Here is a 24716-nt window from a genome sequence, read left to right on the forward strand (position 1 = left end):
AACCAATTGCGCCACAGAGACACTTTGCAAAAAGTACATACTGACAAAGGCTAATAAGCATTCATCTAGAACGTTTCCTAGAAAAACTTTAAAAAGTCAAGTGAAGGAGATCCAACTGAGGCAGCACAAGGGAACTCTCGAAAGAGGAACAAGGCAAGAGGAAGATCTGAGACAAAGAAATCTGACTTTTACCAGAGCTGACCGGAGGAAAGCACAAACACAGTCCCCCTCTACCACAAATAATGCAGTCGAGTTTCCCACATTTGGGGAAATCACAGGGGTCAGCATACCCAGAATGCAATGAATGAACCTCACCCTGGGAGAACAATCTTCATGACCATGGTATCTCCTATGCAAAATAAGTATGATTTGGGATAGGGCTGGGGAGGGCCGCTGCTCAGGCACATCTCTGTCAAGTAAAGGAGATTCAACTGAGGCAGCACAAGGGAACTCTCATCTGGGGACAACAACTGCAGGGAGAACACATATTTTCAGATGAACATGGGAGGGCAGAAGGCTGACTAATACTGAAGCACCCCCAAATAACAAACCAAATGCAACAACTAGTGCAAGCATTCCTGGGGGAAGGCCTGCAGCAGATGGATTTGCATATGATGTCATCCAAGCAGTGGGTCAAAGTTGGCTTCAACCCTCGTCTGCATATGAAAAGAAAAAAGGGATGTGCAGGGCATGGCGTCCTTTTGTGGCGCTTGGATGAACCCTCCTTCGGTGTGGGGCTCATGTTGGCTATGCCCCAGCCCCTGAAGCATTCAAGATGATTTCTTGCAGCAGCTGGGCACTGTAACAGCTCCAGAGTTGCTCTGTAAAGCATGTAAAAGGGTGTGGGCCCTGCAGCACTACCTGTAGTATGCATTGTGCGTTGGAAGGCACAAAGTAAGCAGACGGGAGAGGTCAGGATAGTGCGCAAGGGCATAGAAGGGAGCGGCTCAAGAAAAGAGAAGTGGAAACAGACAGCAAACTGGGCTGGAGAAAGACCTGAGACAAAGAGATCTGAATTATATGAGAGCCGACCAGAGGAAACACAAATTATGCAGTCAAGTGTCCCACATTTGGGGAAATCGCAGGAGCAGCACACCCAGAGTGCAATGGGTGAGCCTTGCCCTGGGAGAAGCACCTTCCTGATCATAGTATCTCACCTGGCAGGTAAATAGGAGTTGGGCTAGAGCTGGGGAGGGTCGCTGCTCGTGCACCCCCCTGTCAAGTGAAGGAGATCCAACTGAGGCAGCACAAGGGAACTCTCGAAAGAAGAACAAGGCTAGAGGAAGATCTGAGACAAAGAAATCTGACTTTTACCAGAGCTGACCAGAGGAAAGCACAAACACAGTCCCCCACTACCACAAATAATGCAGTCGAGTTTCCCACATTTGGGGAAATCACAGGGGTCAGCATACCCAGAATGCAATGAATGAACCTCACCCTGGGAGAACAATCTTCATGACCATGGTATCTCCTATGCAAAATAAGTATGATTTGGGATAGGGCTGGGGAGGGCCGCTGCTCAGGCACATCTCTGTCAAGTAAAGGAGATTCAACTGAGGCAGCACAAGGGAACTCTCATCTGGGGACAACAACTGCAGGGAGAACACATATTTTCAGATGAACATGGGAGGGCAGAAGGCTGCCTAATACTGAAGCACCCCCAAACAACAAACCAAATGCAACAACTAGTGCAAGCATTCCTGGGGGAAGGCCTGCAGCAGATTGATTTGCATATGGTAATGCCATCCAAGCAGTGGGTCAAAGTTGGCTTCAACCCTCGTCTGCATATGAAAAGAGAAAAGGGGCGTGCAGGGCATGGCGGCCTTTTGCGGCGCTTGGATGACCCCTAGTTCGCATTAAACACCTCCACCCTCCTTCGGTGTGGGGCTCATGTTGGCTATGCCCCAGCCCCTGAAGCATTCAAGCTGATTTCTTGCAGCAGCTGGGCACTGTAACAGCTCCAGAGCTGCTCTGTAAGGCAAGTAAAAGGGTGTGGGCCCTGCAGCACTACCTGTAGTTCGCATTGTGCGTTGGAAGGCACAAAGTAAGCAGATGGGAGAAGTCAGGATAGTGCGCAAGGGCATAGAAGGGAGCGGCTCAAGAAAAGAGAAGTGGAAACAGACAGCAAACTAGGCTGAAGAGAGACCTGAGACAAAGAGATCTGAATTATATGAGAGCCGACCAGGGGAAACACAAATTATGCAGTCAAGTTTCCCACATTTGGGGAAATCAAAGGGGCAGCACACCCAGAGTGCAATGGGTGAGGCTTGCCCTGGGAGAAGCACCTACATGATCATCGTATCTCACCTGGCAGGTAAGTAGGAGTTGGGCTAGAGCTGGGGAGGGTCGCTGCTCGGGCACCCCCCTGTCAAGTGAAGGAGATCCAACTGAGGCAGCACAAGGGAACTCTCGAAAGAAGAACAAGGCTAGAGGAAGATCTGAGACAAAGAAATCTGACTTTTACCAGAGCTGACCAGAGGAAAGCACAAACACAGTCCCCCACTACCACAAATAATGCAGTCGAGTTTCCCACATTTGGGGAAATCACAGGGGTCATCATACCCAGAATGCAATGAATGAACCTCACCCTGGGAGAACAATCTTCATGACCATGATATCTCCTATGCAAAATAAGTATGATTTAGGATAGGGCTGGGGAGGGCCGCTGCTCAGGCACATCTCTGTCAAGTAAAGGAGATTCAACTGAGGCAGCACAAGGGAACTCTCATCTGGGGACAACAACTGCAGGGAGAACACATATTTTCAGATGAACATGGGAGGGCAGAAGGCTGCCTAATACTGAAGCACCCCCAAACAACAAACCAAATGCAACAACTAGTACAAGCATTCCTGGGGGAAGGCCTGCAGCAGATGGATTTGCATATGGTGATGTCATCCAAGCAGTGGGTCAAAGTTGGCTTCAACCCTCGTCTGCATATGAAAAGAGAAAAGGGGCGTGCAGGGCATGGCGGCCTTTTGCGGCGCTTGGATGACCCCTAGTTCGCATTAAACACCTCCACCCTACTTCGGTGTGGGGCTCATGTTGGCTATGCCCCAGCCCCTGAAGCATTCAAGCTGATTACTTGCAGCAGCTGGGCACTGTAATAGCTCCAGAGCTGCTCTGTAAGGCAAGTAAAAGGGTGTGGGCCCTGCAGCACTACCTGTAGTTCGCATTGTGCGTTGGAAGGCACAAAGTAAGCAGATGGGAGAAGTCAAGATAGTGCGCAAGGGCATAGAAGGGAGCGGCTCAAGAAAAGAGAAGTTGAAACAGACAGCAAACTAGGCTGGAGAGAGACCTGAGACAAAGAGATCTGACGAGAGCTGACCAGGGGAAACACAAATTATGCAGTCAAGTTTCCCACATTTGGGGAAATCACAGGGGCAGCACACCCAGAGTGCAATGGGTGAGCCTTGCCCTGGGAGAAGCACCTACATGATCATAGTATCTCACCTGGCAGGTAAGTAGGAGTTGGGCTAGAGCTGCGAAGGGTCTGTCAAAGTCAGAAAAATATCTCTATGCACACTACCATATTTGCACCTCACCCAGGTCCGTGCTGCGCATGCGTACGCTCTCCCGTACGTGCGCATACTCACAGTCGCGGGCACCCGCAGGCGCATGGTATGCGTATTTACGGTAGAGTTTATGTGGTTGTAGCGTGCGACTCAATCGTAACATATTTTCACTAATAATGTATTTTGTAGATCATGGTCCCTTTGATAGATTCTGAAAGTTTGGTTAATATAGAATGTTTATGAACAGAGGAATCCCTCTTTGTTTGATACGAAGGGTCAGACAGGAGTAATACAGTGGTGTTTAGTATCCATCGGAAGAATATTTAATTAGAAATATTCCGGTGTTGGTTTGAAGCAGATCAATCGCTCGTGCGAATAGTTATGGACATAAGAAGTTTATGAACATTTACTTTATTTGCACTTTATTACCCATGCGGCGGGAAACCCAGTTTCCCTCCCACCTGAGCAGTTGGAAATAGTCACAGCCCACCTGTATGAATCAACCTATGACCTTTTGTTATAATGCGAAGCCGAATTCCTGTGTCCAATGAACAATGAGATTGTAGGGACCATTGAATTGTATTGTGTGTGGGGCATAAATAGGCAGGCCGACCGTATCCAGTTCTCTCTCTCTTCAACGGTTCTCATTGCTGATAATCGGGAGCTGGATATCGAGGCGCATGCGATCGTTCCCCTTGTGCGTAAGTTTTCTCCGTAATCATATTGTCTTACTGTGAGCCATCTCTCTCTCTCTCTATCTCTCTCTCTCTACTCTTTCTCTCGTATTTTCCTTTAATTGTATTGTATTGTATTTCCTGTGTAGTTTATCTGGTTAGTTGGTTTATGTTATATTGTAGTGTATGCTTTGTACTGTGATTCTTTTTGCAAGTATAATAGTCATAATACATATAATAGGTTTCGGACCCTAAGCCCAGGTATCTGTGTATTCTTTATAGTGTTAAGTATTCTCTGAGCGCCGGTGACGCTCAAGCAGCTTTGTAGTTAATCAGGTTACACCAGGTTGCACTTACACTCTGTCTCTACACTAAGGTATACTGTGTATCTCATCGTTAAAGGTATAGAGATAAAGGTTTAAACGTTGTAAGCGTCTGCACCGCTGGTGATCTCCTCGTGGTCCCGAGCGTACGCTACGCTATAGCGAATCATTACGTTAGTGGGCAGCCAATAGCGTGCCTGCCTGTGATCACTGGGCCGTAAGCGAACGTGACGCTTGAGCGTCTCGACTACGGTTGAGCGATCGCTACACAACTTGCGTACCCTTACGGTACTTCTTACGTAGATAGCGTATAGTGTTCTTAGACCTCTTAAAGTGTTTTATATACGATAAATATTCAGCTTTATCAATTGGCGGCTCGCCCGTCCTTCACATATCTGCACTAGGTAGATCAGCAGACATTATCCCTCAGCAAAGGGCGGGAGGTTGTATCCCTCGTAGTGCTGACAGGATAAGCGTCTGCTTCACTTAGGTAAAGAGTGCTGAAGGAATCCGGGAACCGGAGGTAAGAACAAAACGCTAGTGTCTTTTAAAACTGTTTATTTTTCTGTCTTGCGTACACACGCACGCACACATATATATATCTGCATTTCTTTTTCTTTTTCATTTTCGTATATCACTCTCCTGTCTGCCAGTTTTTATAGTTGATAGAAGTGCTAAAAAGAGAGTTGCCGTTATTTCATAGTTTAAGAGTAAAGGTAATATAGTTAAAAGATAGACAAACACACAGTTTCGCCTGGGAGATAAGGCGAAGTCAGTGTGTTTGTGTGGTAGATGATCAAGGATCATCTACATTGATAAAAGTATAAATTGTGTTACGGTGGATCTTTGCTTTGCGTATACGTGTCTCTAACAAAGACTTGCGTACGCAATCCAAAGGCCGACGCACGCAGCGTACGTTACGCAACGGAGCGTCCGGTTACGCCCACGTAGCTCAAGTCACGATAAGTTGATTTTTAACGCAAAGCGAGAAATAACGCGAGGCGAGAAATAACGCAAGTCTATTTTTGGGTGTCCGAAATTTAGTTAACAGATCCTGCTCCTAATTGGTAACACACCTGATCTGAAGAAAAATTTCTGCGCAGAAATAGAAATAGAAACAAAAGTGTACATGTGATGAGTGAGTGTTTTTACAATTTTTAAAGGTTGAACCACAAGAAAAGTCGAGTACTCGTGAGGTACATGCATGTAAGTGACGTGCACGGTGGCTAGGGAGGCATCTCTGGTTAAATATACAATTTTGAGCATTAGAGTATAGCAGACCAGGAGGTCATACTGTAACAAGACCAGGAGGTCATAACAGACCAGGAGGTCCAGGTACAGCCGACAAGGAAGTCTGCTATACAGTTCACAGGCACAACACCGAAAAGGGTTGGTGCAACACCCATATAGGCCATATAAGCTCTGGCTGAAGGAATTCGCAGTCGTAAGTTTCGATTCCATTGGTCTTTCCGTACATAAGCTTAGTTGTTTGTGTACTGAACGACTGGACCGCACGTAAGTGTGTGCAGTAGTTAGTAATCTGACCTAATACCATTAGAGTAAAGGGGTCACAAACGCTATCTGTACACTCTAACGTGATTTGTGTAATTTTTTTATTTTAAGGGAAGTTCGCTGCTCACTCAGGAACTATCCAGCAACCAATAGTTACTGCAAAGAGTAAGTGTTCTTCGGATAACCCTCGCAGGTTCCAGTAAATAGAGGTTCAGGTCGCAGGGGCCCTAGGTCGAGTACGCCAGCACCATATCGGTGTGATCAGGTCGTATTGGTCGGCGTGGGCGAGTGAGTGGGGTACTCGGTAAACCGCCACCGTCAGCCTATTGTTGGCATTTGGTTTTGCGTAAAGGGTTGGCTAAATAAAGCAACACTTTCGAACTATGGGGGCCACTTGTTCAGGTAGGGGGCGATCAACCTCGGTTCGGGTTGATTCAGTGGTCCGGCCAATTGGGTCGGCCAGGTATATAATGTGTGAGAAATATGGAAGTCACACAGAAACTTTATGTGATGAATGGGAGAGAATGACTGTACATGACGGGGAGAAATTCCCAAGAGTAGGGAGCTTCAGCTCAGAAGTGTTACAAAATTTAAGGAGGAGGATATGTCTCATAAAATCAACAAAGAGACGAATCCAGCATTATGATTATTTACAGTTGTGGCAACAGGAAGGTGAGATACAGAGAGGTTTGGCTCAGGCGGCGGGATCTGGCTCTAACAGAAAACTGATTGCCACGGCCCCGCCGCCACCATACATATCAGGAGAGAAGTTGATTGCGGAGAAAGACGCACTAAGGTGTAACACAAAATCACTTAGTAACTGTGTAAATGTTAATGATAATGTTAACCCATTAACCCATGCAAGTATTAACCCGTGCAAGTTGTACCCTGTTTTGAACTTTCCTCAGGAGTGTGATCAAGAGGACGAATCGGCAACGATTTCAGCGCTCTCTCTAGCAGCCACCATAGCAGAGACCACAGTAGGCACAGCTCCACCCACGAGATTAGCAAAGGCCCCTAGCGGAGGGATAGGTGAGGTCGTATCAACTGGTAAGTACGGCACCATGCATTATGCTGAAACTATTTCACCACAGCCTGTAGAATCTACACAGAATGAGGTTGTTAGAATTACACCTGTTAGAGTAATAGCAGTGCCAAATGGGAAAACAGACGCATCAGGAGCCACTCCCATTAGGAACATTGCCATGTACACTCCATTTTCCCGAATGGAATTAAGGACCATAGTGTCTGAATTTCCTGACCCTAGAAAAGACTTAGTTGCCAGTCAAAAATACATCAGAGACTTAGGTAACACTGTAGAGCCCAACAATAAAGACTGGCAGATATTGCTGAGAGCATGTTTACCCTCAAATGTCGACGCAACTCAATTTTTAGCTGATTGCGGACTAGGTCATGATGTACCTCTTACAGATGTGTACAACCAAGATAATGTGAAAAGAATAAACTTGCAGTTAAAAGAGTATTTCCCAGCAGTAGCTAAATGGAATAAGATATTCTCCATTAAACAGAAGGAGTCAGAGACAGCTGCAGAGTATTTTCACAGAGCATTATTAGAAATGGCAAAATACACAGGCATAGAGGACATTAAAACAGACACAAACCATCGGGAAGTAGCAGTATCGGTACTGATGGATGGTTTAAAAGAGTCATTGAAGACTAGGGTACAGACCACGCAACCATGTTGGCGAGGTCTGTCTGTGGCTACTTTGAGAGAGGCTGCTATTGATCACGACAGAAACATCACCAGACACAGGGAACAACAAGGTGACAAATTAATGTCAGTAAGTATACAGGCTCTGACCACAAGGCAGCCTTTGTTTGTATCACCAAATCCTGTGGGTAAGTCAAGTATGGTTACTTGTTATTCTTGTCACAAACAGGGACACATGGCACGAGATTGTAGAGTAAAGAATCCACGAAACTCATACCAAACCCCTAGACAACGACACGACACACGACATTGGGAGCAAGGTCCGCAGAAACGGAGTTATGAGCCACATACAGGGGAAACAAAAAGATATCCCCCAAACAGAGACTGGCATGCCTCTGGTAGTTCCCAACTATCTCCCTCACAAGTAGTTGCTGCCAGCGGGATTCAGGGAGGTCACCATACCCAATAGGGGTGTGGCCATACCTGTAATCTGCAGCCAGTAAAATTAATTGCCAATCTTGGAAGTGAACCCGAGATCGCAATTAATGTAGCTGGTAAAACTTTAAACTTTCTTGTAGACACAGGTCAGTGATAAATTCGACAGTGGGCATGAGAACCACTGGTAGGACAATTCCAGCCATGGGAGTAACAGGAGTAGTCCAGCACTACCCTGTTAGCAAACCAGCCAAGATTACAATAGGGCCTTTGCATACCAAGCATTCCTTTTTGCTGGCTGCATCGGCACCAACCAATCTCCTGGGAAGAGACTTACTGTGTAAAATGGGGTGCGTCATTTATTGTACTCCTGAAGGTGTTTTCTTGGACATACCTGAGAAACACGCTCAGGAAGTGCGAGACATGTTAGACTCCCCATCAAAATTAATGTCACATACCATTATGACAAATAGGAATCCATCCCAAATAAAAGAGATGACATCTCAGATACCAGAGTCACTTTGGACAAAAGACGGACAAGACACTGGATTAATGGCAAACGTAGCTCCAGTAGTTGTACAAGTAAAAGATGGTAGGATAGCTCCAAAAATCCCACAGTACCCTCTGAAGCCAGAGGTGGAGTTAGGAGTTTACCCAGTAATAGAGCGCTTGCTACAACAGGGCATTCTGGTAAGAACGTCCAGCACTGCTAATAGTCCCATCTTCCCTGTGAAAAAGAGTGGGGGGAGGGGTTACAGACTAGTGCAGGATCTAAGGGGGAGTAACAAAATAGTTGAGAGTCAGTTCCCCGTAGTGCCAAATCCAGCTGTCATCCTAATGCAAATCCCTCCCACTGCCAAATTTTTCACTGTTATTGACCTCTGCTCCGCTTTCTTTTCGGTACCTCTGCACCCTGACAGCCAATATTTGTTTGCATTCACATACAGAGGAGTCCAATACACGTGGACTCGATTACCCCAAGGTTTCATAGATAGTCCAAGTATATTTTCTCAGGCTTTGCATGATTGTTTACAGTCTTTCCAACCAGACAGTGGATCAGTATTGATACAGTATGTGGACGATTTATTACTGTGTTCAGATTCACTGGAAGCATCTCTGAAGGATACGAAACAGCTCCTGTTTCATCTTTCAGACACCGGACACAAGGTGTCCAAAGACAAGTTACAATTATGCCAAACTAAGGTAAAATATTTGGGACACTGTCTAACACAAGGACTGAGACACCTGACCGCTGATAGAATCCAAGCAATTAGAGACATGACTCTGCCACAAACCCAGCAACAGATCAGAACGTTTTTAGGAATGTGTGGGTATTGCCGTAATTGGATCCCAGGGTTTTCCATTTTGGCGTTACCTTTGCAGGAAATGGTCTCCTCAAACAAACCTGATAGGATTTCGCATACAGACGAGTCCGAAACAGCATTTGAGAGACTCAAACAGTGCCTAACGCAGGCACCAGCACTAGGTATGCCAGACTATGGGAAACCCTTTGAACTATACGGAACAGAAAGTGCTGGTTGCGCGGCAGGTGTACTAACCCAAAAACACGGTGATGCCAGTAGGCCAGTTGCATACTACAGCGCTCAGCTAGACACGGTAGCGCGATCCCTCCCCACATGCTTGCGAAGCGTTGCTGCAATAGCATTGCTAGTGACAAAAAGCGAAGACGTCGTGCTAGGCCACAACCTCACAATCCATACGCCACATGCAGTATCAGCCTTATTGAATTCTGCCCAAACCAGACACGTCTCATCAGCGAGATTTACAAGATGGGAATTGGCACTAATGGCCCCCGTAAACATCACCATAAGGAGATGCAGTGCATTAAATCCTGCAACGTATCTCCCAGGTGTGCCTGGTCAGGCACAAAGGGTGGAAGGTGAGAGTAATGGGGAAGGAGGATTTAATACAAAGGAAGATACACATGATTGTATGGAATATTTGACCCAAAATTTTACCGCAAGGCCTGACATCAGTGACAACCCACTGGAAGATGCAGAACTCACGTTCTACACGGACGGTAGTTGTCATAGACAGTCAGACTCGGGAGACTTGTGTACTGGATACGCAGTCGTAGATGACCAAGACACCATAGAAGCGGAACCGCTAGGCCCACCTCACTCAGCCCAGGTTGCTGAACTGGTCGCCCTAACCAGAGCATGTGAATTGGCTAAGGGTAAGTCAGCCAATATCTACACCGATTCTAGATACGCATTCGGGGTAGTCCATGATTTCGGAGCCCTATGGCGCCTCAGAAATTTCATGACGGCCGCTGGTACACCGGTAGCGCATGCAGCTCACATAAAAAGGCTTCTAACAGCGATACAGGAACCCGACAGAGTGGCTGTTATCAAATGTAAAGCACACACATATAGCCAAGACCCGGTATCACTTGGTAACAGCCGAGCAGACGAAGCTGCTAAGTTAGCAGCTGCTACCCCCATACAGACAGACACCACACAATTAATGGTATTTAATACCATTAACACACAGAAGTTGTGTGAAATGCAAAATTTGTGTTCCACACAGGAAAGGGCAGTCTGGAAGGCAAAGGGATGTGGCCAGGAGTCCTCAGGACTCTGGACGGATGGACATGGTAAACCAGTGGCCCCCAGAGCATATCTTCCATGTCTGGCTGAAGCAGCTCACGGGCTGACTCATCTAGGCAAGGAAGGAATGTGCAAATTGGTAAGAGCATACTGGTGCGCCCCAGGATTCTCCTCTCATGCGAGTAAAAGAGCAATGTCATGCCTTACCTGTTTGAGAAAGAATATTGGAAAGGCAATACCTACAGAACCATCCCATATCCCACCTGCCGGCGGCCCTTTCCAGGTAATACAAATTGACTTTATACAATTACCCCCTTGTCGGAATTTGAAATATGTACTTGTTTGTATAGATGTTTTCTCAAATTGGGTCGAAGCATTTCCAGCGACAACAAATACCGCTATGTTTACTGCTAAGAAAATTGTGCAGGAATTTGTATGTAGATATGGTATCCCTAGAATAATCGAAAGTGATAGGGGTACCCATTTTACAGGTGATGTCTTTCAAGGAATGTGTAAGTTGATGGGAATTGATAGCAAGCTGCACACTCCGTACCGTCCACAGGCGAGTGCGAAGGTCGAAAGAGTGAACAGCACTATTAAAAATAAATTGAGTAAAGTGATGGCAGAGACAGGATTGACATGGCCAGAAGCTTTACCCATTGTATTGTACAGTATCAGAACCACTCCCAGGTCCCCTCTTAATCTGTCTCCCTTTGAAATCTTGTTTGGTCGACAACCGCATGCCATGATTAACCCTCAGGATGATTTGAAATGTAACAATGAAGTAACTGTAAAGTACTTGATTAACATGAGTAAACAGTTGAGGAATCAAAATGATAATCTGAAGTTAGTGATTCCTGATTTACCAGATAGTAATTGTCATGACATTGAACCTGGGGATTATGTAATGATACGGAATTTTCTACGCTCAGGTTGCCTTATTGACAGATGGGAAGGACCATACCAGGTCTTATTGACTAGCACTACGGCATTGAAGGTTGCTGAGAGAGAGACTTGGGTCCATTCATCCCACTGCAAGAAGGTTGCTGATCCAGAGAAGTCCCGTGATAAGAAACAGACGGTAGAGGTTGTATCACTGGAGTGTCTGTTCCAGGAGGACTGAGGCGGCACCCGAGCCTTGAAGACCGAGAGCTGTTGTCGACTCCCCACTCCCTTTTATTATTTTCCTCCACTTCCCATCCCCTCTCCCTCAAATTTCTTTTTCCTCCTTCTCATTCTTCTCCATTTCCTCCTATAAGATGGACTTGCCCCAAGAGACTGTGATCCGGATTTTCCTGTTGACCATGATGTTGACCAGAGCAGTCTGTTCCGGCGAGAGTACCATGGAGGTCGATAGAGGTTCTGGAATGGGTTCTGATGATAAAGATGGAGGCGTAGTTTTCCAGGATCAACCTAACCAACAAACAAAGGCGAGTATCAGAAAACGATCCGATAGCATTGACCATAGAAGAAATTGTGACGGATTGTTAGCTGAAGAAAACTGTATCTGTAGGCTCTGTAACAATGTCATTGAAGATGGGTGCATTAAGAAATGCCAATCCAGTTTTAATATCCATATGGACCGGCATCCATTGAGTGACTATCACTCCTTAGTGGGTAATGTGTTAAACAAAACAGATTGTTGGGTATGCTCTCAAGTACCTCAAGGTCATAGCAAATCAGGGCTAGTACCATTTCCTTTAACGATAGGGGAGGTACTTGAGTTAAATGGTGGGAGACCGGTGGACAGGAGGTTTAATATCTCCAGCCCTCCTAGTTTGAAGCTCCACCAATACCATGTGGATAGGTCCCTATTATGTTTCAACATCTCCAATCCCAGAAAGCCGGGAAATTGGGAAGTGTCATGGAGTAACCACACCATGACCTTTTCGCATAGAGCAGATAGAATGCCTACAGATACAGAGCTTGTACGCCACATAGCCAGTAGAGGAAAATCTTTCCGGTATAGGTACACCTTAGGAAATAGGATTACGAGAGTTGGAGAAGTATCACCAGGATACTGTGCACATATCGTACAACCTGATACGTGTATTAAGCAGATGGAAGAATTAGGGTTAGGAGATTTCACCTGGAAGGTGTGTAATATGGTTATGTCCTTCTCCGTCCCATATGTTCTCCCCGATGATGCATATTTCATATGCGGGAGAAAGGCGTACAAGTGGCTTGCCCCAAACTCTGAAGGATTGTGTTATATTGGAAAAGTATTGCCTGAAGTAATGACTGTAACACATGACAAAATGAAGGACATACATCGTGGTGCCCAAGCTCCTTATACTCACACCCACTACGAGCACGTTGTTAAAAGACACCTGATAGAGAAGACAGAGCATCCGGCCTCTGATCTGATAAGTGAATCCACCGGGATTCAATTCTTAATCGCGTTAGATTTCACCCGCACCGCTAGAGGAGTGCTAAATTATAAATACATATCGGCGCTCGCAAATTTGTTAGACAATATCACTGAAATGTATGATGACACATTTAGATATACGGGAAGGGAACTTCAAGCTTATAAAACAGAACTGGTGCAGCATAGAATGGTTCTTAATTACCTCACAGCAGTGACAGGCGGATATTGTGTTACATTGGCAACACAGTACGGCGTGAAGTGTTGCACGTATATCACGAATAGCACCGAGGATCCGGTCGAGGTCATAGACCAAAAGATGGACGATATTCTCCAATTGAAGTGGGAATTTCGCCGAAAACACAATCTCACTCTTGCTGCTGTAGGTAATGAGCTGACTGGTTGGGTGTCATGGTTGAACCCGCGAAATTGGTTCTCCGGTTTGGGAGACTGGGCTCAAGGAGTCATAATGGATGTTGGGAAGTTTCTCCTATGTATCTTAGGTGTTATCATAACCATTGGCTTGATATTTAGATGCGGTCAGGCTTTAATGAGGTGCAATCGTCGTACTAAGGTAATGAGTTTGAGGAGTGAGGAAACTGTAATTAACCTGGATTTGATTTATGACCCAATGATAGAAACAATGATGTGATGAAAATGCGATTTCTACGGTCCGTTTCTTTCACCTGTTTTTCTGTTTTTTCTCCAAGATAAAAAGACCCACTTGGACGAGGAAGTTGACGAGACGCTATACAGACAACGGATAGACCAAAGAAGAAGTTTTGACCACTTGAGATATGGACATTTGATGAACTTTGCCATGGATCCCCAGTTTCCCTAGAATTCTTAAACTTACGCTAGCCCAACATTTTTTGTAAATCTAATGGCATTGACAAAGCTTTTTGCTCACCCCTAATGGGCAACACAGCGCAAAGAAGACGACTTTCAACTGATACCGAACAAAACTTCAACCGACAGATATACATTAACCTGACATAGAATACCACCGCATTTACCGTAATTATGTCTTTTCTTCATTTCTACAACCCTCAGGTAATGACACACATAGTATAGGGAATACAGGCACAGATATCAGCAATCACATATTCCCCCATTCATGTATCATCAACTAAAATGTGCTCCCCATTTTGTTCAAAATCCGAAAAGAGCTCGGTAAAGTTTGACAGCCCATCCACAGACCCGTACCACGGGATAAGAAGGAATTCAAATGTATACTTCGCAATACCTCGAAGCTTGATTTACAACACGTACGGCACGATGATACATGACCCCCCAAACACGGATTCATACACACATGCTTCTGCTATCTCACTAGGTCATACCCTCTTCACACCTACTCCTCTCTCCTCCCTTACCCAACCATGGAAATGAATTAACCCCTAACATATATTTTTCTCCTTTTGAAATGTTTTCAGGAAGTGGCAGTTATTATTGACTGCCAAAGGGTGGACTGTCAAAGTCAGAAAAATATCTCTATGCACACTACCATATTTGCACCTCACCCAGGTCCGTGCTGCGCATGCGTACGCTCTCCCGTACGTGCGCATACTCACAGTCGCGGGCACCCGCAGGCGCATGGTATGCGTATTTACGGTAGAGTTTATGTGGTTGTAGCGTGCGACTCAATCGTAACATATTTTCACTAATAATGTATTTTGTAGATCATGGTCCCTTTGATAGATTCTGAAAGTTTGGTTAATATAGAATGTTTATGAACAGAGGAATCCCTCTTTGTTTGATACGAAGGGTCAGACAGGAGTAATACAGTGGTGTTTAGTATCCATCGGAAGAATATTTAATTAGAAATATTCCGGTGTTGGTTTGAAGCAGATCAATCGCTCGTGCGAATAGTTATGGACATAAGAAGTTTATGAACATTTACTTTATTTGCACTTTATTACCCATGCGGCGGGATACCCAGTTTCCCTCCCACCTGAGCAGTTGGAAATAGTCACAGCCCACCTGTATGAATCAACCTATGACCTTTTGTTATAATGCGAAGCCGAATTCCTGTGTCCAATGAACAATGAGATTGTAGGGACCATTGAATTGTATTGTGTGTGGGGCATAAATAGGCAGGCCGACCGTATCCAGTTCTCTCTCTCTTCAACGGTTCTCATTGCTGATAATCGGGAGCTGGATATCGAGGCGCATGCGATCGTTCCCCTTGTGCGTAAGTTTTCTCCGTAATCATATTGTCTTACTGTGAGCCATCTCTCTCTCTCTCTATCTCTCTCTCTCTACTCTTTCTCTCGTATTTTCCTTTAATTGTATTGTATTGTATTTCCTGTGTAGTTTATCTGGTTAGTTGGTTTATGTTATATTGTAGTGTATGCTTTGTACTGTGATTCTTTTTGCAAGTATAATAGTCATAATACATATAATAGGTTTCGGACCCTAAGCCCAGGTATCTGTGTATTCTTTATAGTGTTAAGTATTCTCTGAGCGCCGGTGACGCTCAAGCAGCTTTGTAGTTAATCAGGTTACACCAGGTTGCACTTACACTCTGTCTCTACACTAAGGTATACTGTGTATCTCATCGTTAAAGGTATAGAGATAAAGGTTTAAACGTTGTAAGCGTCTGCACCGCTGGTGATCTCCTCGTGGTCCCGAGCGTACGCTACGCTATAGCGAATCATTACGTTAGTCGGCAGCCAATAGCGTGCCTGCCTGTGATCACTGGGCCGTAAGCGAACGTGACGCTTGAGCGTCTCGACTACGGTTGAGTGATCGCTACACAACTTGCGTACCCTTACGGTACTTCTTACGTAGATAGCGTATAGTGTTCTTAGACCTCTTAAAGTGTTTTATATACGATAAATATTTAGCTTTATCAGGTCGCTGCTCGGGTACCCCCCTGTCAAGTGAAGGAGATCCAACTGAGGCAGCACAAGGGAACTCTCGAAAGAGGAACAAGGCTAGAGGAAGATCTGAGACAAAGAAATCTGATTTTTACCAGAGTTGACCAGAGGAAAGCACAAACACAGTTCCCCACTACCACAAATAATGCAGTTGAGTTTCCCACATTTGGGGAAATCACAGGGGTCAGCATACCCAGAATGCAATGAATGAACCTCACCCTGGGAGAACAATCTTCATGACCATGGTATCTCCTATGCAAAATAAGTATGATTTGGGATAGGGCTGGGGAGGGCCGCTGCTCAGGCACATCTCTGTCAAGTAAAGGAGATTCAACTGAGGCAGCACAAGGGAACTCTCATCTGGGGACAACAACTGCAGGGAGAACACATATTTTCAGATGAACATGGGAGGGCAGAAGGCTGCCTAATACTGAAGCACCCCCAAACAACAAACCAAATGCAACAACTAGTGCAAGCATTCCTGGGGGAAGGCCTGCAGCAGATGGATTTGCATATGGTGATGTCATCCAAGCAGTGGGTCAAAGATGGCTTCAACCCTCGTCTGCATATGAAAAGAAAAAAGGGGCGTGCAGGGCATGGCGTCCTTTTGTGGCGCTTGGATGACCCCTAATTCGCATTAAACACCTCCACCCTCCTTCGGTGTGGGGCTCATGTTGGCTATGCCCCAGCCCCTGAAGCATTCAAGCTGATTTCTTGCAGCAGCTGGGCACTGTAACAGCTCCAGAGCTGCTCTGTAAGGCAAGTAAAAGGGTGTGGGCCCTGCAGCACTACCTGTAGTTTGCATTGTGCATTGGAAGGCACAAAGTAAGCAGACGGGAGAAGTCAGGATAGTGCGCAAGGGCATAGAAGGGAGCGGCTCAAGAAAAGAGAAGTGGAAACAGACAGCAAACTAGGCTGGAGAAAGACCTGAGACAAAGAGATCTGAATTATATGAGAGCCGACCAGAGGAAACACAAATTATGCAGTCAAGTGTCCCACATTTGGGGAAATCGCAGGAGCAGCACACCCAGAGTGCAATGGGTAAGCCTTGCCCTGGGAGAAACACCTTCCTGATCATAGTATCTCACCTGGCAGGTAAATAGGAGTTGGGCTAGAGCTGGGGAGGGTCGCTGCTCGTGCACCCCCCTGTCAAGTGAAGGAGATCCAACTGAGGTAGCACAAGGGAACTCTCGAAAGAAGAACAAGGCTAGAGGAAGATCTGAGACAAAGAAATCTGACTTTTACCAGAGCTGACCAGAGGAAAGCACAAACACAGTCCCCCACTACCACAAATAATGCAGTTGAGTTTCCCACATTTGGGGAAATCACAGGGGTCAGCATACCCAGAATGCAATGAATGAACCTCACCCTGGGAGAACAATCTTCATGACCATGGTATCTCCTATGCAAAATAAGTATGATTTGGGATAGGGCTGGGGAGGGCCGCTGCTCAGGCACATCTCTGTCAAGTAAAGGAGATTCAACTGAGGCAGCACAAGGGAACTCTCATCTGGGGACAACAACTGCAGGGAGAACACATATTTTCAGATGAACATGGGAGGGCAGAAGGCTGCCTAATACTGAAGCACCCCCAAACAACAAACCAAATGCAACAACTAGTGCAAGCATTCCTGGGGGAAGGCCTGCAGCAGATTGATTTGCATATGGTAATGCCATCCAAGCAGTGGGTCAAAGTTGGCTTCAACCCTCATCTGCATATGAAAAGAGAAAAGGGGCGTGCAGGGCATGGCGGCCTTTTGCGGCGCTTGGATGACCCCTAGTTCGCATTAAACACCTCCACCCTCCTTCGGTGTGGGGCTCATGTTGGCTATGCCCCAGCCCCTGAAGCATTCAAGCTGATTTCTTGCAGCAGCTGGGCACTGTAACAGCTCCAGAGCTGCTCTGTAAGGCAAGTAAAAGGGTGTGGGCCCTGCAGCACTACCTGTAGTTTGCATTGTGCATTGGAAGGCACAAAGTAAGCAGACGGGAGAAGTCAGGATAGTGCGCAAGGGCATAGAAGGGAGCGGCTCAAGAAAAGAGAAGTGGAAACAGACAGCAAACTAGGCTGGAGAGAGACCTGAGACAAAGAGATCTGAATTATACGAGAGCCGACCAGGGGAAACACAAATTATGCAGTCAAGTGTCCCACATTTGGGGAAATTGCAGGAGCAGCACACCCAGAGTGCAATGGGTGAGCCTTGCCCTGGGGGAAGCACCTTCATGATCATAGTATCTCACCTGGCAGGTAAGTAGGAGTTGGGCTAGAGCTGGGGAGGGTCGCTGCTCGGGCACCCCCCTGTCAAGTGAAGGAGATCCAACTGAGGCAGCACAAGGGAACTCTCGAAAGAGGAACAAGGCTAGAGGAAGATCTGAGACAAAGAAATCTGACTTTTACCAGAGCTGACCAGAGGAAAGCACAAACACAGTCCCCCTCTACCACAAATAATGCAGTCGAGTTTCCCACATTTGGGGAAATCACAGGGGTCAGCATACCCAGAATGCAATGAATGAACCTCACCCTGGGAGAACAATCTTCATGACCATGGTATCTCCTATGCAAAATAAGTATGATTTGGGATAGGGCTGGGGAGGGCCGCTGCTCAGGCACATCTCTGTCAAGTAAAGGAGATTCAACTGAGGCAGCACAAGGGAACTCTCATCTGGGGACAACAACTGCAGGGAGAACACATATTTTCAGATGAACATGGGAGGGCAGAAGGCTGCCTAATACTGAAGCACCCCCAAACAACAAACCAAATGCAACAACTAGTACAAGCATTCCTGGGGGAAGGCCTGCAGCAGATGGATTTGCATATGGTGATGTCATCCAAGCAGTGGGTCAAAGTTGGCTTCAACCCTCATCTGCATATGAAAAGAGAAAAGGGGCGTGCAGGGCATGGCGGCCTTTTGCGGCGCTTGCATGACCCCTAATTCGCATTAAACACCTCCACCCTCCTTCGGTGTGGGGCTCATGTTGGCTATGCCCCAGCCCCTGAAGCATTCAAGCTGATTTCTTGCAGCAGCTGGGCACTGTAACAGCTCCAGAGCTGCTCTGTAAGGCAAGTAAAAGGGTGTGGGCCCTGCAGCACTACCTGTAGTTCGCATTGTGCATTGGAAGGCACAAAGTAAGCAGACGGGAGAAGTCAGGATAGTGCGCAAGGGCATAGAAGGGAGCGGCTCAAGAAAAGAGAAGTGGAAACAGACAGCAAACTAGGCTGGAGAGAGAACTGAGACAAAGAGATCTGAATTATACGAGAGCCGACCAGAGGAAACACAAATTATGCAGTCAAGTGTCCCACATTTGGGGAAATCGCAGGAGCAGCACACCCAGAGTGCAATGGGTGAGCTTTGCCCTGGGAGAAGCACCTTCCTTATCATAGTATCTCACCTGGCAGGTGAGTAGGAGTTGGGCTAGAGCTGGGGAGGGTCGCTGCTCGGGCACCCCCCTGTCAAGTGAAGGAGATCCAACTGAGGCAGCACAAGGGAACTCTCGAAAGAAGAACAAGGCTAGAGGAAGATCTGAGACAAAGAAATCTGACTTTTACCAGAGTTGACCAGAAGAAAGCACAAACACAGTCCCCCACTACCACAAATAATGCAGTCGAGTTTCCCACATTTGGGGAAATCACAGGGGTCAGCATACCCAGAATGCAATGAATGAACCTCACCCTGGGAGAACAATCTTCATGACCATGGTATCTCCTATGCAAAATAAGTATGATTTGGGATAGGGCTGGGGAGGGCCGCTGCTCAGGCACATCTCTGTCAAGTAAAGGAGATTCAACTGAGGCAGCACAAGGGAACTCTCATCTGGGGACAACAACTGCAGGGAGAACACATATTTTCAGATGAACATGGGAGGGCAGAAGGCTGCCTAATACTGAAGCACCCCCAAACAACAAACCAAATGCAACAACTAGTGCAAGCATTCCTGGGGGAAGGCCTGCAGCAGATGGATTTGCATATGGTGATGTCATCCAAGCAGTGGGTCAAAGTTGGCTTCAACCCTCGTCTGCATATGAAAAGAAAAAAGGGATGTGCAGGGCATGGCGTCCTTTTGTGGCGCTTGGATGACCCTTAATTCGCATTAAACATCTCCACCCTCCTTCGGTGTGGGGCTCATGTTGGCTATGCCCCAGCCCCTGAAGCATTCAAGATGATTTCTTGCAGCAGCTGGGCACTGTAACAGCTCCAGAGCTGCTCTGTGAGGCAAGTAAAAGGGTGTGGGCCCTGCAGCACTACCTGTAGTTTGCATTGTGTGTTGGAAGGCACAAAGTAAGCAGACGGGAGAAGTCAGGATAGTGCGCAAGGGCATAGAAGGGAGCGGCTCAAGAAAAGAGAAGTGGAAACAGACAGCAAACTAGGCTGGAGAGAGACCTGAGACAAAGAGATCTGAATTATACGAGAGACGACCAGGGGAAACACAAATTATGCAGTCAAGTTTCCCACATTTGGGGAAATCACAGGGGCAGCACACCCAGAGTGCAATGGGTGAGCCTTGCCCTGGGAGAAGCACCTACATGATCATAGTATCTCACCTGGCAGGTAAGTAGGAGTTGGGCTAGAGCTGGGGAGGGTCGCTGCTCGGGTACCCCCCTGTCAAGTGAAGGAGATCCAACTGAGGCAGCACAAGGGAACTCTCGAAAGAGGAACAAGGCTAGAGGAAGATCTGAGACAAAGAAATCTGATTTTTACCAGAGTTGACCAGAAGAAAGCACAAATAATGCAGTCGAGTTTCCCACATTTGGGGAAATCACAGGGGTCAGCATACCCAGAATGCAATGAATGAACCTCACCCTGGGAGAACAATCTTCATGACCATGGTATCTCCTATGCAAAATAAGTATGATTTGGGATAGGGCTGGGGAGGGCCGCTGCTCAGGCACATCTCTGTCAAGTAAAGGAGATTCAACTGAGGCAGCACAAGGGAACTCTCATCTGGGGACAACAACTGCAGGGAGAACACATATTTTCAGATGAACATGGGAGGGCAGAAGGCTGCCTAATACTGAAGCACCCCCAAACAACAAACCAAATGCAACAACTAGTGCAAGCATTCCTGGGGAAGGCCTGCAGCAGATGGATTTGCATATGATGTCATCCAAGCAGTGGGTCAAAGTTGGCTTCAACCCTCGTCTGCATATGAAAAGAAAAAAGGGATGTGCAGGGCATGGCGTCCTTTTGTGGCGCTTGGATGAACCCTCCTTCGGTGTGGGGCTCATGTTGGCTATGCCCCAGCCCCTGAAGCATTCAAGATGATTTCTTGCAGCAGCTGGGCACTGTAACAGCTCCAGAGTTGCTCTGTAAAGCATGTAAAAGGGTGTGGGCCCTGCAGCACTACCTGTAGTATGCATTGTGCGTTGGAAGGCACAAAGTAAGCAGACGGGAGAGGTCAGGATAGTGCGCAAGGGCATAGAAGGGAGCGGCTCAAGAAAAGAGAAGTGGAAACAGACAGCAAACTAGGCTGGAGAAAGACCTGAGACAAAGAGATCTGAATTATATGAGAGCCGACCAGAGGAAACACAAATTATGCAGTCAAGTGTCCCACATTTGGGGAAATCGCAGGAGCAGCACACCCAGAGTGCAATGGGTGAGCCTTGCCCTGGGAGAAGCACCTTCCTGATCATAGTATCTCACCTGGCAGGTAAATAGGAGTTGGGCTAGAGCTGGGGAGGGTCGCTGCTCGTGCACCCCCCTGTCAAGTGAAGGAGATCCAACTGAGGCAGCACAAGGGAACTCTCGAAAGAAGAACAAGGCTAGAGGAAGATCTGAGACAAAGAAATCTGACTTTTACCAGAGCTGACCAGAGGAAAGCACAAACACAGTCCCCCACTACCACAAATAATGCAGTCGAGTTTCCCACATTTGGGGAAATCACAGGGGTCAGCATACCCAGAATGCAATGAATGAACCTCACCCTGGGAGAACAATCTTCATGACCATGGTATCTCCTATGCAAAATAAGTATGATTTGGGATAGGGCTGGGGAGGGCCGCTGCTCAGGCACATCTCTGTCAAGTAAAGGAGTTTCAACTGAGGCAGCACAAGGGAACTCTCATCTGGGGACAACAACTGCAGGGAGAACACATATTTTCAGATGAACATGGGAGGGCAGAAGGCTGCCTAATACTGAAGCACCCCCAAACAACAAACCAAATGCAACAACTAGTGCAAGCATTCCTGGGGGAAGGCCTGCAGCAGATTGATTTGCATATGGTAATGCCATCCAAGCAGTGGGTCAAAGTTGGCTTCAACCCTCGTCTGCATATGAAAAGAGAAAAGGGGCGTGCAGGGCATGGCGGCCTTTTGCGGCGCTTGGATGACCCCTAGTTCGCATTAAACACCTCCACCCTCCTTCGGTGTGGGGCTCATGTTGGCTATGCCCCAGCCCCTGAAGCATTCAAGCTGATTTCTTGCAGCAGCTGGGCACTGTAACAGCTCCAGAGCTGCTCTGTAAGGCAAGTAAAAGGGTGTGGGCCCTGCAGCACTACCTGTAGTTCGCATTGTGCGTTGGAAGGCACAAAGTAAGCAGATGGGAGAAGTCAGGATAGTGCGCAAGGGCATAGAAGGGAGCGGCTCAAGAAAAGAGAAGTGGAAACAGACAGCAAACTAGGCTGAAGAGAGACCTGAGACAAAGAGATCTGAATTATATGAGAGCCGACCAGGGGAAACACAAATTATGCAGTCAAGTTTCCCACATTTGGGGAAATCAAAGGGGCAGCACACCCAGAGTGCAATGGGTGAGGCTTGCCCTGGGAGAAGCACCTACATGATCATCGTATCTCACCTAGCAGGTAAGTAGGAGTTGGGCTAGAGCTGGGGAGGGTCGCTGCTCGGGCACCCCCCTGTCAAGTGAAGGAGATCCAACTGAGGCAGCACAAGGGAACTCTCGAAAGAAGAACAAGGCTAGAGGAAGATCTGAGACAAAGAAATCTGACTTTTACCAGAGCTGACCAGAGGAAAGCACAAACACAGTAACCCCACTACCACAAATAATGCAGTCGAGTTTCCCACATTTGGGGAAATCACAGGGGTCATCATACCCAGAATGCAATGAATGAACCTCACCCTGGGAGAACAATCTTCATGACCATGATATCTCCTATGCAAAATAAGTATGATTTGGGATAGGGCTGGGGAGGGCCGCTGCTCAGGCACATCTCTGTCAAGTAAAGGCGATTCAACTGAGGCAGCACAAGGGAACTCTCATCTGGGGACAACAACTGCAGGGAGAACACATATTTTCAGATGAACATGGGAGGGCAGAAGGCTGCCTAATACTGAAGCACCCCCAAACAACAAACCAAATGCAACAACTAGTGCAAGCATTCCTGGGGGAAGGCCTGCAGCAGATGGATTTGCATATGGTGATGTCATCCAAGCAGTGGGTCAAAGTTGGCTTCAACCCTCGTCTGCATATGAAAAGAAAAAAGGGATGTGCAGGGCATGGCGGCCTTTTGCGGCCCTTGGATGACCCCTAATTCGCATTAAACACCTCCACCCTCCTTCGGTGTGGGGCTCATGTTGGCTATGCCCCAGCACCTGAAGCATTCAAGCTGATTTCTTGCAGCAGCTGGGCACTGTAAAAGCTCCAGAGCTGCTCTGTAAGGCAAGTAAAAGGGTGTGGGCCCTGCAGCACTACCTGTAGTTCGCATTGTGCGTTGGAAGGCACAAAGTAAGCAGACGGGAGAAGTCAGGATAGTGCGCAAGGGCATAGAAGGGAGCGGCTCAAGAAAAGAGAAGTGGAAACAGACAGCAAACTAGGCTGGAGAGAGACCTGAGACAAAGAGATCTGAATTATACGAGAGCCGACCAGAGGAAACACAAATTATGCAGTCAAGTGTCCCACATTTGGGGAAATCGCAGGAGCAGCACACCCAGAGTGCAATGGGTGAGCTTTGCCCTGGGAGAAGCACCTTCCTGATCATAGTATCTCACCTGGCAGGTAAGTAGGAGTTGGGCTAGAGCTGGGGAGGGTCGCTGCTCGGGCACCCCCCTGTCAAGTGAAGGAGATCCAACTGAGGCAGCACAAGGGAACTCTCGAAAGAAGAACAAGGCTAGAGGAAGATCTGAGACAAAGAAATCTGACTTTTACCAGAGCTGACCAGAGGAAAGCACAAACACAGTCCCCCACTACCACAAATAATGCAGTCGAGTTTCCCACATTTGGGGAAATCACAGGGGTCAGCATACCCAGAATGCAATGAATGAACCTCACCCTGGGAGAACAATCTTCATGACCATGGTATCTCCTATGCAAAATAAGTATGATTTGGGATAGGGCTGGGGAGGGCCGCTGCTCAGGCATATATCTGTCAAGTAAAGGAGATTCAACTGAGGCAGCACAAGGGAACTCTCATCTGGGGACAACAACTGCAGGGAGAACACATATTTTCAAATGAACATGGGAGGGCAGAAGGCTGCCTAATACTGAAGCACCCCCAAACAACAAAACCAAATGCAACAACTAGTACAAGCATTCCTGGGGGAAGGTCTGCAGCAAACGGATTTGCATACAGTGATGTCATCCAAGCAGTGGGCCAAAGTTGGCTGGAACCCTCATCTGCATATGAAAAGAGAAAAGGGGTATGCAGGGCATGGCGGCCTTTTGCGGCGCTTGGATGACCCTTAGTTCGCATTAAACACCCCCACCCTCCTTCGGTGTGGGGCTCATGTTGGCAATGCCCCAGCCCCTGAAGCATTCCAGCTGATTTCTTGCAGCAGCTGGGCACTGTAACAGCTCCAGAGCTGCTCTGTAAGGCAACTA

At 47.1% G+C, this 24716-nt stretch overlaps 19 non-coding genes and 2 pseudogenes across 19 annotated transcripts; all 21 read right to left on the bottom strand.

Moving 5' to 3' along the window:
- Positions 1-202: 202 nt before the first annotated feature.
- On the bottom strand, positions 203-366 carry LOC135049712 (U1 spliceosomal RNA). The gene has a single exon (XR_010241401.1). It is a non-coding gene; the product is annotated as a U1 spliceosomal RNA (small nuclear RNA).
- Positions 367-1009: 643 nt separating this feature from the next.
- On the bottom strand, positions 1010-1172 carry LOC135049688 (U1 spliceosomal RNA). The gene has a single exon (XR_010241382.1). It is a non-coding gene; the product is annotated as a U1 spliceosomal RNA (small nuclear RNA).
- Positions 1173-1324: 152 nt separating this feature from the next.
- Positions 1325-1488, bottom strand: LOC135049705 (U1 spliceosomal RNA). The gene has a single exon (XR_010241394.1). It is a non-coding gene; the product is annotated as a U1 spliceosomal RNA (small nuclear RNA).
- A 692-nt stretch (positions 1489-2180) lies between these two features.
- LOC135049700 (U1 spliceosomal RNA) lies at positions 2181-2322 on the bottom strand (annotated as a pseudogene).
- Positions 2323-2474: 152 nt separating this feature from the next.
- On the bottom strand, positions 2475-2638 carry LOC135049721 (U1 spliceosomal RNA). The gene has a single exon (XR_010241410.1). It is a non-coding gene; the product is annotated as a U1 spliceosomal RNA (small nuclear RNA).
- Positions 2639-3309: 671 nt separating this feature from the next.
- Positions 3310-3466, bottom strand: LOC135049751 (U1 spliceosomal RNA). The gene has a single exon (XR_010241437.1). It is a non-coding gene; the product is annotated as a U1 spliceosomal RNA (small nuclear RNA).
- A 12588-nt stretch (positions 3467-16054) lies between these two features.
- LOC135049714 (U1 spliceosomal RNA) lies at positions 16055-16218 on the bottom strand. The gene has a single exon (XR_010241403.1). It is a non-coding gene; the product is annotated as a U1 spliceosomal RNA (small nuclear RNA).
- Positions 16219-16889: 671 nt separating this feature from the next.
- LOC135049748 (U1 spliceosomal RNA) lies at positions 16890-17052 on the bottom strand. The gene has a single exon (XR_010241435.1). It is a non-coding gene; the product is annotated as a U1 spliceosomal RNA (small nuclear RNA).
- Positions 17053-17204: 152 nt separating this feature from the next.
- Positions 17205-17368, bottom strand: LOC135049747 (U1 spliceosomal RNA). Its single transcript, XR_010241434.1, has one exon. It is a non-coding gene; the product is annotated as a U1 spliceosomal RNA (small nuclear RNA).
- A 671-nt stretch (positions 17369-18039) lies between these two features.
- LOC135049742 (U1 spliceosomal RNA) lies at positions 18040-18202 on the bottom strand. The gene has a single exon (XR_010241430.1). It is a non-coding gene; the product is annotated as a U1 spliceosomal RNA (small nuclear RNA).
- A 152-nt stretch (positions 18203-18354) lies between these two features.
- LOC135049711 (U1 spliceosomal RNA) lies at positions 18355-18518 on the bottom strand. Its single transcript, XR_010241400.1, has one exon. It is a non-coding gene; the product is annotated as a U1 spliceosomal RNA (small nuclear RNA).
- A 671-nt stretch (positions 18519-19189) lies between these two features.
- LOC135049697 (U1 spliceosomal RNA) lies at positions 19190-19352 on the bottom strand. Its single transcript, XR_010241391.1, has one exon. It is a non-coding gene; the product is annotated as a U1 spliceosomal RNA (small nuclear RNA).
- Positions 19353-19504: 152 nt separating this feature from the next.
- LOC135049717 (U1 spliceosomal RNA) lies at positions 19505-19668 on the bottom strand. The gene has a single exon (XR_010241406.1). It is a non-coding gene; the product is annotated as a U1 spliceosomal RNA (small nuclear RNA).
- Positions 19669-20339: 671 nt separating this feature from the next.
- LOC135049696 (U1 spliceosomal RNA) lies at positions 20340-20502 on the bottom strand. The gene has a single exon (XR_010241390.1). It is a non-coding gene; the product is annotated as a U1 spliceosomal RNA (small nuclear RNA).
- Positions 20503-20630: 128 nt separating this feature from the next.
- LOC135049746 (U1 spliceosomal RNA) lies at positions 20631-20796 on the bottom strand. The gene has a single exon (XR_010241433.1). It is a non-coding gene; the product is annotated as a U1 spliceosomal RNA (small nuclear RNA).
- Positions 20797-21438: 642 nt separating this feature from the next.
- On the bottom strand, positions 21439-21601 carry LOC135049689 (U1 spliceosomal RNA). The gene has a single exon (XR_010241383.1). It is a non-coding gene; the product is annotated as a U1 spliceosomal RNA (small nuclear RNA).
- A 152-nt stretch (positions 21602-21753) lies between these two features.
- LOC135049706 (U1 spliceosomal RNA) lies at positions 21754-21917 on the bottom strand. Its single transcript, XR_010241395.1, has one exon. It is a non-coding gene; the product is annotated as a U1 spliceosomal RNA (small nuclear RNA).
- A 692-nt stretch (positions 21918-22609) lies between these two features.
- On the bottom strand, positions 22610-22751 carry LOC135049703 (U1 spliceosomal RNA; annotated as a pseudogene).
- Positions 22752-22903: 152 nt separating this feature from the next.
- Positions 22904-23068, bottom strand: LOC135049730 (U1 spliceosomal RNA). Its single transcript, XR_010241418.1, has one exon. It is a non-coding gene; the product is annotated as a U1 spliceosomal RNA (small nuclear RNA).
- Positions 23069-23739: 671 nt separating this feature from the next.
- On the bottom strand, positions 23740-23902 carry LOC135049733 (U1 spliceosomal RNA). Its single transcript, XR_010241421.1, has one exon. It is a non-coding gene; the product is annotated as a U1 spliceosomal RNA (small nuclear RNA).
- Positions 23903-24054: 152 nt separating this feature from the next.
- LOC135049707 (U1 spliceosomal RNA) lies at positions 24055-24218 on the bottom strand. Its single transcript, XR_010241396.1, has one exon. It is a non-coding gene; the product is annotated as a U1 spliceosomal RNA (small nuclear RNA).
- Between the last annotated feature and the right edge of the window lie 498 nt (positions 24219-24716).

The sequence above is a fragment of the Pseudophryne corroboree genome, unplaced genomic scaffold (genome assembly GCF_028390025.1).
Source record: "Pseudophryne corroboree isolate aPseCor3 unplaced genomic scaffold, aPseCor3.hap2 scaffold_995, whole genome shotgun sequence".
Classification (NCBI taxonomy): Eukaryota; Metazoa; Chordata; class Amphibia; order Anura; family Myobatrachidae; genus Pseudophryne; species Pseudophryne corroboree.